The sequence below is a fragment of the Ambystoma mexicanum genome, chromosome 4q (genome assembly GCF_040938575.1).
Source record: "Ambystoma mexicanum isolate Mex_15411 chromosome 4q, UKY_AmexF1_1, whole genome shotgun sequence".
NCBI classification, from domain to species: Eukaryota; Metazoa; Chordata; class Amphibia; order Caudata; family Ambystomatidae; genus Ambystoma; species Ambystoma mexicanum.
The window spans coordinates 1043543924-1043557698 of NC_090928.1; positions in this window are offsets into that span (position 1 = coordinate 1043543924).

Below are 13775 nucleotides of genomic sequence, written 5' to 3' on the forward strand. Positions count from 1 at the left end.
TAGAAGGGTTTGAGAGGTACAATAGTCACAGATCAGCGCACTCATGTTTTATCATATCTACGCAGGAGCAGTGTCACCAATTGCTGCCGCTCACGGCTTATGTGCAAAGGGAACGACTTGACGGGGTGATCCAACTCTTGAGAGGGCTGCAACCGTGCCCCAACGCCTTCTCAGAGACCTGGTGAGTGTAACAGAACGCAAAGCGTCTACGACTCTCTGCCTGGGCGCTATGGAAACTTCAGAGACAGACCAATTGGCCCAATTACTAGGGGAATTGCGGGCTGAAGTACATGCTTCAATGCAGGAAACTAATGCATTAAGGAGGGATATTATTGTAACTCGTGAAAGAACCGATGACTTGGCAAGACAGATGCTACAGGCACAAGCAGGGCAGGTTCCCTTGCCGGGAATAGCCCATTCTTCCACGCCACGGCAATCAACACCGGTTCAGGTGGTCCTTCCAGGAGCAGTGCCTCGAGCCCCGCCCGAGCACTTCACCGGCGATCCAAACAAGTTTGCCATATTCATGAACCAATGTCGCCTTCATTTCTTATGCAGACCAGGAGCCTTTCCTAATGATCAAGCCAAAGGTGCATTCGTACTCTCATATCTAGGAAGCAACGCGGTGGACTGGTCAATACCATTGGTAACTCAAGATGATCCTTTGCTTCGGAACTTTGGGGATTTTCAGCATGAGATGGAGAAATTGTTTGCCCGATATACTCAAGGCCAAGCTTTGGACAACAAATTGTTGTCACTCAGACAGGGAATCAAGATTTTCTAACCTACATTGCAACCTTCAATCGTCTCATAGCCCAGTCCAACTGGCCAGAAGAAAAGAGAACTATGCTCTTTTATCGAGGGCTACGTGAAGAACTTAAGGATGTGTTGGCTCAAGTTGTGAACCCACCTGAGGGGTGTGCGGACTACATAGACCTGACAGTGCAACTCGATCATAGGTTGCAGAATAGGAAAATGGATCGAGCCAGAACAGAGGGAAGGTCAGTTTATGTGCAACCCGTGAGAACCAGGCAAAACCACACGAACAGTCGGAACCAATGCAAATCAGTGGTTTACGGAGTCCTCTTACCAAGGCAGAAAGAGAGAAAAGAAGGCAGCAACAGCTATGCTTATATTGCGGTAAAGCAGGTCACTTCCTTCATGAATGTCTGGTAAAACCACCCAAGAAAATATTTGGAGCAACGGATAAAAACGACCAAGAAGAAGTACAGGACTCGGGAAACTCCAATGCCCGGCAAGCGTAGGGTTCCACTTGTCGAGCAAGAAAAAGGAATCCGTGCAGACCTCACATCTAATCCTTCCGGTACTTTTGGTGAATCATAAGCAACAGTCAGAGATACATGCCTTGGAGGCATACATTGACAGTGGAGCTGTGGGAATCTACATTGACCAAGATCTGGCTATCCGAATAGGCCTCCCTCTCCAACAAAAGCAGAAATCGGAAAACGTCACTGCAGTGAATGGTTCTCAGCTATCATCCGGCCTGGTGACACAATTCACAGAGAAAGTCAAGCTTCTGTTGCAGGATGGGCTTCAAGAGGACATTACCCTCGATCACATCGGTGCTCCTCAGCTCCAGATGATATTGGGAATGCTTTGGCTGGAGACACATAATCCTAGGATCGACTGGCGAAAGCGAGTTCTGACCTTTCCTCAAGACTGTGCCGGCACCTGTTACAACAAAGACGTCATCAATCTGAAACCAAAGAAAGGAATTGTGCTGGGCCTCACTGGCTCTTTACCACTTGAATACTTGGATTACCAGGATGTCTTCTAAAAAGAGAAAGCCAATGTTTTACCCCCGCACAGACACTACGATTGCCAAATAGACCTCATACCCGGAACCCAAATTCCCTGCAGCCGAATTCACGCTCTACCAGAGCAGGAAAACCAACATCTTAGAACTTACCTGGATCAGTATCTGGCAAACCGTTTTATCCATCCGTCCAAATCCGCTGCTTCTTCGCCCCTCTTCTTCATGCCTAAAAAGGAGGGGGACTTAAGAACCTGTATTGACTACAGAGCAATCAATCAGAGCACAGTAAAAAACTGATACCCCTTACCACTTATACCAGAACTCCTGGATCAGGTGACACACGCTCAGATTTACACAAAGTTGGATTTACAAGGGGCCTACCATCTTGTGAGAGTCAAAAAAAGGAGACGAGTGGAAGACGGCCTTTCGCACAAAGTATGGCCTCTTCGAATACCAGGTCATGCCATTCGGATTATGTAATTCCCCAGCGGCGTTCCAATTCTTTATGAATGATGTGCTCCGTGAACTATTGGACGTTTGCGCACTTGTCTACATAGATGACATTCTCATCTACTCAAATTCCAAGGAAGAACATGTTGGCCATGTCCGGGCAGGCCTAGAGAAGCTTCGACAACACCAGTTGTATGCCAAGCTGGAAAAATGTTTCTTCCATGTGACCGAGGTCGAGTTTCTCGGTTTCATGCTCACACCACAAGGCGTATATATGGACACGCGAAAGGTGGATGCAATCCTCCAGTGGCCCTCACCAACATCCACAAAAGGAGTACAAAGCGTGCTCGGATTCGCTAATTTCTATCGTCGATTTATACCTGGGTTCTCACAAATCGTACACCCAATTACTTCCCTCTTGAGAAAGAACAAGAAATTCCATTGGTCCACAGAAGCTGAAGAAGCCTTTCGGAAGCTGAAACTAGCATTTACCACAGCACCAGTTCTTTGACATCCTCGACCAGACCTGCCATATGTGGTTGAAACAGATGCTTTAAACGTAGCCATGGGGGCAGTATTCTCCCATCGGGTCCCGGAAACAGGACAGTTACATCTTGTTGCATTCTGGACCCGCAAGTTTTCTGCCCCCGAATTGAACTACGCGATCACAAACAAGGAATTACTGGTGATTAAAGCAGCATTCAAGGCATGGAGACATTATCTTCTTGGGACAAGACACACAGTCACCGTCATTATGAACCAACGTAACTTACAATACGTAAAAACCGCCAAAGCACAATCCTTGCGTCAGCTTCGTTGGGCTCTCTTTTTCACAGAATATGACTTTATTATCACCTATAGACCTGGAGAACGGAATGGAAAGGCAGATGCATTATCACTCATTAGTGAAGAAAGAGAGGCTTTTACAACATCCGATCCCGTAGCCATCATTCCCGAAGAACGAATCCAAACTAAGATCGCCGCCATCATGTGTGTAGATGACTTAAAAAACAGTTTACAATCCCAGATGAATCAGTCAACGCAACAGGAATGGCTATTAAAGGGAGACCGGTACACCATCGAAAACAATCTACCATATTTTCAAGGACTCTTATATATCCAGGACAAGAAACTGCAAAATCAAATCATCACGAACTATCATGATTCATTAGTGGAGGGACATCCAGGAATAGCCAAAACTCAGGCTAAGATAAAGCAAAATTATTGGTGGCCAACTTGGAGAAAAGACATTGGCCAGTTTATTGCAACCTGTGTTGTCAGCCGCACAACACAAGTCTCACAAACAAAACCCTGCTGGCTTACTACGTCCCTTGATGATACCACCAGCACCTTGACATACTCTATCAATGGACTTTATCACAGATCTTCCTCCTTGCAATGGTTACAACACCATCTTAGTCATTGTGGATTTAGTCTCCAAAATGGCCAATTTCATCCCTCTGAAGGGATACCAACTGCATCAACTCTCGCTACTGTGTTTTTAGAACAAATTGTCCAGTTGCATGGATTCCCATCAATATTAATATCGGATTGTGGAACTCAATTTGTTTATGCCTTTTGGAGAAGGTGTTGTACAATTGCCAAAATTGACCTCCGGTTGTCCACAGGCCATCATCACCCTCAAACTGATGGGCAGACCGAACAAACTAACCAGACGTTAGAGCAGTATTTAAGGTGTATCTTACAGCATTCCGAGGACTCCTGGAAAAATATACTCTGGGTAGCCGAGTATGCTACTCTGTTCACACGAGTACTGGATAAACTCCATTCTATACTGTGCACGGAAGACATCCACGGACATCAGTGCTTGATCCAGTCGATACTTTGGAAATGCCAGCAATAAAAATCTTGCAAAAAACCATCACTCAGGTTCTTGTGGAAGCATGAACATTTGACTAAGGCCAAAAAAAGACAAAAACTGTTTGCTGATCGAAACCGAAAAGAAGCTCCTGATTACCAGATTGGGGATAAAGTCTGGGTAGCATCCAGATACATACCATTGAAAGGAACAAGGGTCTTCCACCCCAGATATTTGGGCCCATATACCATCAAAGCAATAATCAATCCGGCCGCCATGAAATTGGAGTTACCATCGCACAAGATTAGCCCTCCACCAGAGCCCGAATTACTAGATGGGGAACCGGAGTATGAAGTTAAATCCATCCTAGAGTGCAAGGTGGTTTGGTCCAAATTGTACTGGAAAGGCTACGGACCTCAAGACCGAACATGGGAACCCAGTGAACACGTTCATGCTCCACATTTAATCAGGCAATTCCATCGCAATAATCCCACCAAACCAGGACCGGGAGGAAGACCACCCTTGAGAGGGGAATGAGGGGACGTTTTGTCATGGTCATCGGGCCAAGATAGCAAACATTAAAGGGCCACAAACACAGGGGTCCCGGATGGACATAGTCGTGGCACATTTGGTGCAAGGCTCATGAATAAAAGAAAGCAAGAACATTTTATTCGGGACAAGAATGCTTTTATTTGGGTCATAACACCTCATTTTGGGTGCATGATGCATTTAACATGGGAGTTTCCATCACTAAAGTAGCCCCACGTGTACTCTTGGGTGTGGCTGCTGATGCTACTGGGTTGCCTTGCACGTGCTGACTCTCTAGGAGTAGCAGGGTGTGGCAGGCAAGCCAGGCCTAGTGGGCATGCCCACGATCGCAGCGATATAAGCTGCTCAGATCCACGAGGCAGACGGTTCGCGTTATTCTGCACTTCCATGCAGCGTAACGCTCACCGCCGCCTGGGATTAACTTACCTTTGGAAATCCTGCTTCCTGCTTTTATACTTACCACCTGGGGAACCTGCTCTCACCTGTGCGCATCTTCGTTGATCCTGACATTCTTCTTCAAATCTTCCAGAACGCTGACATCTTCATCCTGGCACCGCAGCTCAACTTCATATCTTCTGGGACGCTGAAATCTTCATCCTGGCACCGCAGCACAACGCGCTTCGTCTGCGATAGCAGCACCTGCAAATAAAACAAAAGGCAAGGTTAGACACTTAAAAGACATTCAGTTTAAAGTCGCGCTACTACAGAACCTTGCGCTTTGCCTTAAATCATCACTCTCCTGATGTCAGACATTGCGGTTTCATCCATCTTCCTCCTGGCCGCGCTCCGCGCCTCCACAGCTGCCTTTGAGCAGCATTTCCATCTATTGGGAAGAAAGCAGAAGAGAAAACGTTATTTAGGAATTAACAGCAGTATTGAGAGCAATAATACCAAAACAGAAAACGAGAAGAGGCAAAGAGAAAACAGAAATGGAAAGAGACAAGAGGAGAAGCATAGTCGCAGCTGGACTGAATGATTACTTACCAGGGATCAGTGAAGGAACCAGATCCCATCGACAAGCTCCCCTGCCAGAAGTAGCAGGACGAAGAGTTTACCATCAATAATTAACAGGTGAGGCTGTACATGCCCACAGAAATCGCACCTTGGGTAGAAAGGTTTGAGAGGTACAATAGTTACCGATCAGTGCACTCACGTTTTCTCATATCCACGCAGGAGCAGTGTTTCCAATTGTCACTGTTCATGGCTTATGCGCAGAGGGAAAGACTTGACGGGGTGATCCAACTCCTGGGAGGGCTGCAACCATGCCCCAACGCCTCCGCAGAGACCAGGTGAGCTTAACAGGGGAGTGGGCAGTGCTGTACATGGGATCAAAACAATAACAAGAAGTGCGGCCATCAGGCCGCAGGTGCAAGGGTAAGTGCAGACAGCAGGTGTCCAAAAGTGCAGGTAAGGGGACTGTAGGGTTACAGATACAGACCCAAGTGCAAGGGTTGCCGGTAGGCAGTGCAGGTGTGCAACTGGGCGAGCAGGGACCTGGGCCCGAATTCAGAGGGTAGCCAGGTGACCAGTAGAGTATCAGACAGGAAATCAGCAGAGGAAAGGAAGAGATGCCCGATCAACATCCGCCAGGTACAGGTTGAAAAGACAGGGGGCCAAACTGCACCCTTGCCTAACTACCCTACCGGTAAGAATGGGCTGTGAAAGGTGTCCCTGAGCGTCCAGGCATACCTGTATTTTTGAATTACCATGGAGGTGAATCGGAATAGTAAGCAGGCACTGCGGGATACCCCAGCTCTGCAGTTTACTCCAGAGACGCCCTTGATTTATCGTGTCAAAAACGAGGGAAAGATCCAGCCATGCACCATAAAGAATTGGTCCACCCTTCAGCCATGATCTCCCAATGGCCAGATTTGTGATCAACCCGTTCAATAAAGTGGAAAGGTCCCTCATGAAAACAATTTTCTGTCTGTGCAGAATACCCTTTCCTTCAGCCCAGCTGTTACGCTCACCTGGCTCCCACAGAGGCGTCGATCTGAACTGGACAGCTGCGGTCTCCACCAATGTGACCCGTAGGGCCGAGATGACAGACTGGACTGGCCCACCTAGCTTCGTTTGCTTGGCCTGTAGGAATATTCATCTGCAAATGGAGAAAGGGAATTAACCACCCGTGGAGTTGAGCGTTACCCCCCCCCACTCCCGCTGTTCTCCCCACTGATCACCTTTGGTGTCCCCTCTTATAGTCTCACCTGATGGTTTGGAAAGATGAGCTCTCCATCCTGGATTGAGCGTAGGGGCGCATAGAAAACCAGTTGCTTCACTGGCTCGAAGGAATTGGTGAGTTCCAGGACAATATTGACTCTGAGATTCCCGCCAAGACACCGTAAGTATGTAGTTCAAAAGAGTTCAAATGTCGACTTTCACTCTTTTCTGATTCCTTGCAGGTTGCAGCTTGACCCTAGCGAAGAGTTCCTCGTGGCAACCGGTAATATTCAGGTAAGGATTTGTATTATCCAACACAGTTCAATAAAATAATGTCAATATATATATAACCTGTTGCTTTCTCCCTTATTCAGGCACTGAGAGAAAGTATGAAGTCTCAAGGAATAATACCTCTGGCGGTAAAATCAGGTAAGTCTAATGTGGTGAGGAGGGTTCCCCTGATAGTCCCTTTGTTTCACCTTGCTGTCCTTTTGTTTCCCCTTAGGGTCCGGGGTTCGGCGAAAATGCAGTGGAAGCTGCGCCGACCCGTGAAGAGGAATAGTACCCCCGGTGGTAAAATCAGGTAAGTCTATGGGGGGGTTACTAATATTCCTCTGTGTATTCCCTTGGCTCACCTTGCTGTTCTTGTCTACTCCTTAGGTGCCGGAATGCGGCGGGAACATGCAGGAGGATGCAGTGGAATGTGAAGATGCTGCGAAGGCCGGTGAGTTCAGCGCGGCGTTGCAACAGGCGAGGTTGACGCGCATAAAATAAGTTCTTTCTTCCAGCTCGAAGGCGCGATGGATCGGGAATTCAGGTAAGGATCAAAGGTATTGCTCTTGTTCTAACCTTTTCTCCTTCTTTCTCCCTTTTTCTAGGAGCTCCAAACTCGAGGCGGGCGTGGCAGAAGGCTGGATGCAGACTTGCAGGCACGGTGAGCGTTACGCTGCTGGATGCAGAATAACACGAAGCATGTGCTGCTCTTTGGGCGTGGTTTAAATAGCCTCCAAAGTAGTCCCAGGTAAGTATTCCTCCCCAGCCCCGCCCAAGTAAAAAATAGTTCCTAGGTAAAATAGTCCCTTCCAAGCCTCATTTGGCTTAGAGCTCTTGCAGCATGGTCTGCATCAGGTAAGCTTGCAGCATGGTCTGCATCAGGTAAGTTCTACTCTATGAGCCTGGCGCCTATGGCGCCAGGACTGACTCTCCATATGAGCCTGGCACCATAGGCGCCAGGACCGCACCCAAACAACCCCTAGCAGGGGTTTTTGGGCTTGCCCAAAATAACTTAATGCCTGCTTCCGGGGTTGCTGGACCTGGTCTGGAACCACAGGGGTAGGCATCATGACACACGGTGAGCGTTACGCTGCTGGATGCAGGATAACGCGAAGCGTGTGCTGCTCTTCGGCCGTGGTTTAAATAGCCTCCAAAGTAGTCCCAGGTAAGTATTCCTCCCCAGCCCCACCCGAGTAAAAAAATAGTCCCTTAGGTAAAGTAGTCCCTTCTAAGCCTCCTTTGGCTTGGAGCTCTTGCAGCATGGTCTGCATCAGGTATGTTTTAATCTATGAGCCTGGCGCCATAGCGCCAGGACTGCACCCAAATAGCCCCTAGCAGGGGTTGTTGGGTTTGCTTAGTATAACTTGATGCCTGCTTCCAGGGTTGCTGGACTTGGTCTGGGTCCCGGGGGTAGGCATCATGACACCAGCCCTCTAGATCCCTGTGTATCGTGCCTGCAACAATGTTGCTGTCTGTGTCTAGCAGAGCTGTAGGCCGGTAATTAAGAGGTGAGGTCCGGTCCCATTTTTTATAAATAGGAATAACTATTGCTGTTTCCCACGAGTCTGGGAGCTCTGTGAGCTCTAGGATGTTATTAAAAAGGTCCCACAGGATCCCAGACCACAGCGGGGCATCTGCCCTCATAATGGAATTTGTCAACCCATTAGGCTCTGCTGCTCTGGAGGAAGATGTCTTCCTTATCAGGTCCTCAATGATTTCCCGGGAAAGATTGATATTCCCGGGGACCAGATTGTCCCATTCAAACTGGTCACTTTTGGCTTTCCTGTATAGGTATAGGCAGTGAGAACGCCAGACTTCTTCGGAGATAGTATTAGCCTGCATTGATGACTGGGATTTCCCTGCCCGATTTACAACCTCCCAGAAATTATGTGAGGATTGGCCTCCCAGACATCTAAGCATCGCCTCACTGTCCCTTTGAAGACGTAGAAATCTATAAGCCTGGGATCACCGTTTGTATGCGTTCATAATGGCTTTGCGCTGTTGTAAATAGCTTTTGGGGGTCGATGCGATTCTTTTGAGAGATCGGATCTCCTTCCTCATGGCCCTTTTCCGTATACTGGTGGCCTCATCATAATCATTAATATGAGGACTCCTCCTGGCAGCTGTGACTTGAGCAGGTGCATCCAATGACTATACAAACTCCTGGAAGAGTTTGGGATTATTGAAGATCTTCCATCCCCCTACCTCTCCTTCCTCCAAAACACTTTGCAATTTCCTGGTTAAGACTTTCCCATTCCCTATGAATTTTATAATTCGGGACCCCGCTGAGTTCGCCACCAATGATGGGTATACCATCTTGTCCAACTAACCCTTAGAATTAACATTTCATGGTCACTGAGGGCCGTCGGTTTAACTTCAAAGTGATTGCATTGGACGAATAAATCATCTGAAAGAAAAACATAATCAATGATGGACATTTGCAAGCCTGCTCTCCTGGTAGGAGCTGGCGGGATATCTCTGAAAATGCAATCATTGACCATCTTCAGATTCCATCCCTGAAAGAACTGAGCCCAGATCCTCCCATTAGATCTAGTGTTACCCCTATATCCCTTGCAGCTCTCTGGCAGTAAACAGTAGGAGTTTAAATCAGCCCAGCACCCTCATCTGACGTTAGCACATTGGACAACAACAATGATAAAGAAAGCAGAACATTTCTGAGATTGGAGCTCGCAGGGTTCCAGCACAAATATATCAGTACTATCGGTCCAAGCGTTTCCTGAGCATCCCACTACGAAGATGGGCCAATGCTGCTAGAGTACCCGACACGTCAGTTGGAATCTTTACTAAGTCCCGAAAGGTGGCATTTCTTATTGCAATGACCTGGCTTCCTGTGGGAAGGCCACTGTTGGAATGCGAGGCCAGGTTCTCTACAATTGAAAAGCCATCTCTCACAAAGATTGCAAGAGCCATGTCTCCTGTAGGATCACTATATCGTAGGTACCGAAGATGTGGACACCCTGTCTTTTAATTACAAAGCTACTGGAACCCTACATATTCCAACACAGCAGCAATATCGTTGCCTCTACCTAAAATACATCATCTGTCAGACCAAGCTGTGAGAACATCTGGGAGATAATCTGTGGTAACAGGGATATTACCTTAGTCTGTGCATCCTTTTCCCATTCCCCCACTGCTCTACTGCATGGCCTCTGCCCATCCCTAACTTTACAGACTCTTGGAGCAACTGACCCCTCACAAGAGTCAACCCACTACGGCCGCACTTGGGAGGGTTGAGCATAACATATATCCATTTTTTTTAAACTCTTCTCCCGCAGCCCTTAAAGCATCCAACCTCAGGCGAGATTTTAAACCAATCTCTACAACATTTGTTCTTGATTCAAAAGGGAAGCATATGTAGTCTATATCCAAAGTAGAAAATAATTAAAGTTCAGGAATAGATCTAGTTATGGCAAATACCATCGTCCTATTCAATATGCCGTGTGCTACACTGACCCACTCAGCAGAATTCCCATTCTTAACCAAGCTGTGCTTTTGCAGTGAACAGCAAAATGGCTGCACTGGCTCTTTGGAGCACCATGGCATCAAACCTGCATTTTGCAGCGACAAAAGGAAGGCTGCAGCATCTTGCCAAACCCCTATTGGACGAGTTGGAACAGGGGGCACACCGTGAAAGGTGCCAGTGTGTTCTTGGGTGCACCCAAAAAAGAACCTGCCATGCCCATCCATATCCACATTGTGCTTCAGCAGAAGAAAGCATGATTCTTGAATGACAGGCTGAAGAAATCTGAAAGAAAAATCAAAAGAAACTTCATTTTCAGCCACAGAAAATGCTTGACATTTGAGGCACAAAATGTCAAAAAGATCAATGCTTCAAAGAAACCCCAGCTCGCTGGGCCTATGTCAATTTCTGTGCATCTGTGTTACAAACAAATTGCTGCATACAAGAAACTAACTATGGCTACAGAACAATGTGGGAATTCAGATGGAAGAGAAAAACCGAATTTGAAAGTAAAATGTCAGTAGTCACCACATGTTTAAATGTATTTTGCAAATAAGAAAAATATCTGTTTAAAAGTGTATGTTGGATAAGGCCCTGCCCTTATCTAGCCATGTAAAGGGGTTTGTGCTGTGAAACATGTATGGGAGGTTTTATTCAACAGGCTTTCTTCTGATTGAGAACAAAATAAATAAAATAAGGATTTAAATTGCATTGGCTACATGGGGGAAATCAGCCCCAAACAGGTTTCTGCTTGGGGGTTGCTAGCAACAGAAGGCTCCTCACAGTAGATTCTAGGCACACATGGGTGATAATTGCTACAATGGCAGACTTTCGTCTGGGCTGAGGCCTCTTACAATAGAAATTCTGGGACACCAACCTGTGAATGGAGAAGTGGTAATAAAAATTCAATCAAACTGGGAAACCCCCATCCCCACCCTGGGCTGAAATGACAGTTGGTGGTAGCTGAGAAAAAAATGGGCCAAGTGAAGGACTAAGGCCCACCCCATTTGTTTCCAAAGACTATGTTATTAATAAAATGTTAAGACTTTTATCTTTGCAACAGGACTTCGCAAAAATGTAAAAAGTTGACAGTGTAAATGTAATTTTGTGGTTTCTCGTTTAAGACGTGGTAGCTTTCACTGCCATGTTGGGAACAGAAATGGCAGAGAAGTGGACATTCTGAGGAAAGTGTGCAGGATGCCACTGTGAAATTCAATACTAATTTGCCTAATAATAATCTATACACATGTATAAAGTTATAGAATTTTAGGCCGAATATTTCTCACTGAAAACGATGAAAAATAGTTAAACGGACGAAACAAGGTCCTACAACTGTGAGAATTGGACTGCCATGCTCTACATAACATATGTAATCTACCCATGTGATTTGTTAAGATGCCACAACTGTAAAAATGTGCCATTTATGTCAAAACTGGGTTGTGGCAAAATTAACTGTGAGAGGTTCTGTACATAGTAAACCCACATCATAAAGCTGATGTCATGTCTCTAAGAGTCCAATCAGTTAACAAGAAAGCGGTAACAATCACCCCTGACCAATCCAGTTGTTTAGGGGCTTACTCAGCTAAGCCTGCGCTACCATATAATTATGTGATGTCACCATGCTTTATATAATGTGTTGCTGACAGAACTCTAGACAGACTCCCTCCTGAATTTCCAGCGCCTGCGTTCCTGATCTTCTACATCCGTCTTGCCAGATTCCAGATTCCACTGCCAGGCCAAAGCATAGCTGACCCACCCAGCAAGGCCTTGATCTAGAAATCCCACTAAAATCCCATTAACTAGGGGAAAAGCTGGGTACCTTCAGCAAACTGTGGCGAGACCGGCTTGCTGCCCACTAACTGCATCCAGCTGTACCTGTGCCATCCAGTGACCAGAATTGCCCAGTTGTTTGCTGTAAGGGGCGCCTGCCATGCGGTGACCAGACCTGATTGACTGTTCCAAAATCCAAAAACTCAAGCGTGGACTGTGAGTATTTCCCATCCCGTAGAAACACATAGTCTACCCATTCTGACCTTTTTATCTTTATTGCACTCTCTAAGCCATCCTATCCATGCCTTGGTAATTTGTCCTACTGTCGAAATTCTTTGTGCATCTTGTCTGTGATTTCTTAGTGTTAGTGCCATTCTTTCATTCACCCCATCTTCTAACTCCTTAGCGATATTTGGAATAATTGAAATTAATTTCCATATAGATCTGAACATGGGGTGAAAGGGTTATGTTGCAAATTAACCCGGGATCCTACCATGTCTTTCTTTAAAAATATAGTCTTAATAATCTAGTTTAAGTAAAATCTGTCTTTCTTTCCCAGTCGATTTTTTCTCTCTTTCACAGCTTCATTTTGCCAAAATCGAACCTCCTTTGATCTTGCAAATCTCATCCAAATCCTCAGCTACAACCATCCTTTCACTCTTATATTGTCCCTATGATATACATCTATTCCCCAGCCCAAAAACCGCATTCCAAATTTGAGTATTTCACCCGTTTTTCATAAAAACCGTTTGTGACATTTAAAACTGCATCTGTGTAAAATGCAACTTTCCAACGTGTGATTCGACTGCATCATGTTCTTACTTTCAACTTGCTATTGAACTGTATGCCTTTTGTTGAGAACTTTCCTTGTGATTGCTAGTGTTTATCCATTCCTGCTATCGTAAGAAATCATATTTGCCTCATAGATTTAACCACACATTAATTATTTATTTGTCAATTTCCGAGTGTCATTTTGTGCCGTTGGTCAAATTTAAAATTTGTATGATTTCCTTTGAATTTTTAAAAAATAAATAAATATTGCATTCACACCAACTGGCCTGGTTCCTGGTCCATTGTGGCTCGGGGTTTTTGAAAAAGGGGGTGTGAGATGGGTTGTGTGCCATCTCAAATTGAATTCGTAGAATTTAAAGAGAAATCATTCCAATTGCGCGCTACATACTAGGCAAGACCAAGGTGTGTCGCCCGATTGAAATCCTTAACAAACTTTGTGGCTCGTAGCTGGGGTTTGGGTTTTGGTTGCCACCTGTGGCAGTTTAACAAAGCAGACTAACCTGCAAGGTAGTAATACTTTGTGTAGTTGGAATACTGGGTTACACTGTAGAAGCGCCTCCCCAAAACAAACATCTTAAGTACCAGGCCTGTGTATAAAATTAAAACTAAATCAACCCCAAAATAGACAAAAAGCAATAGAATACAGATTGCCCTTACATAAATAAATTAATAAAGAAAGAACATTTCCAAAATGACCACAGTAG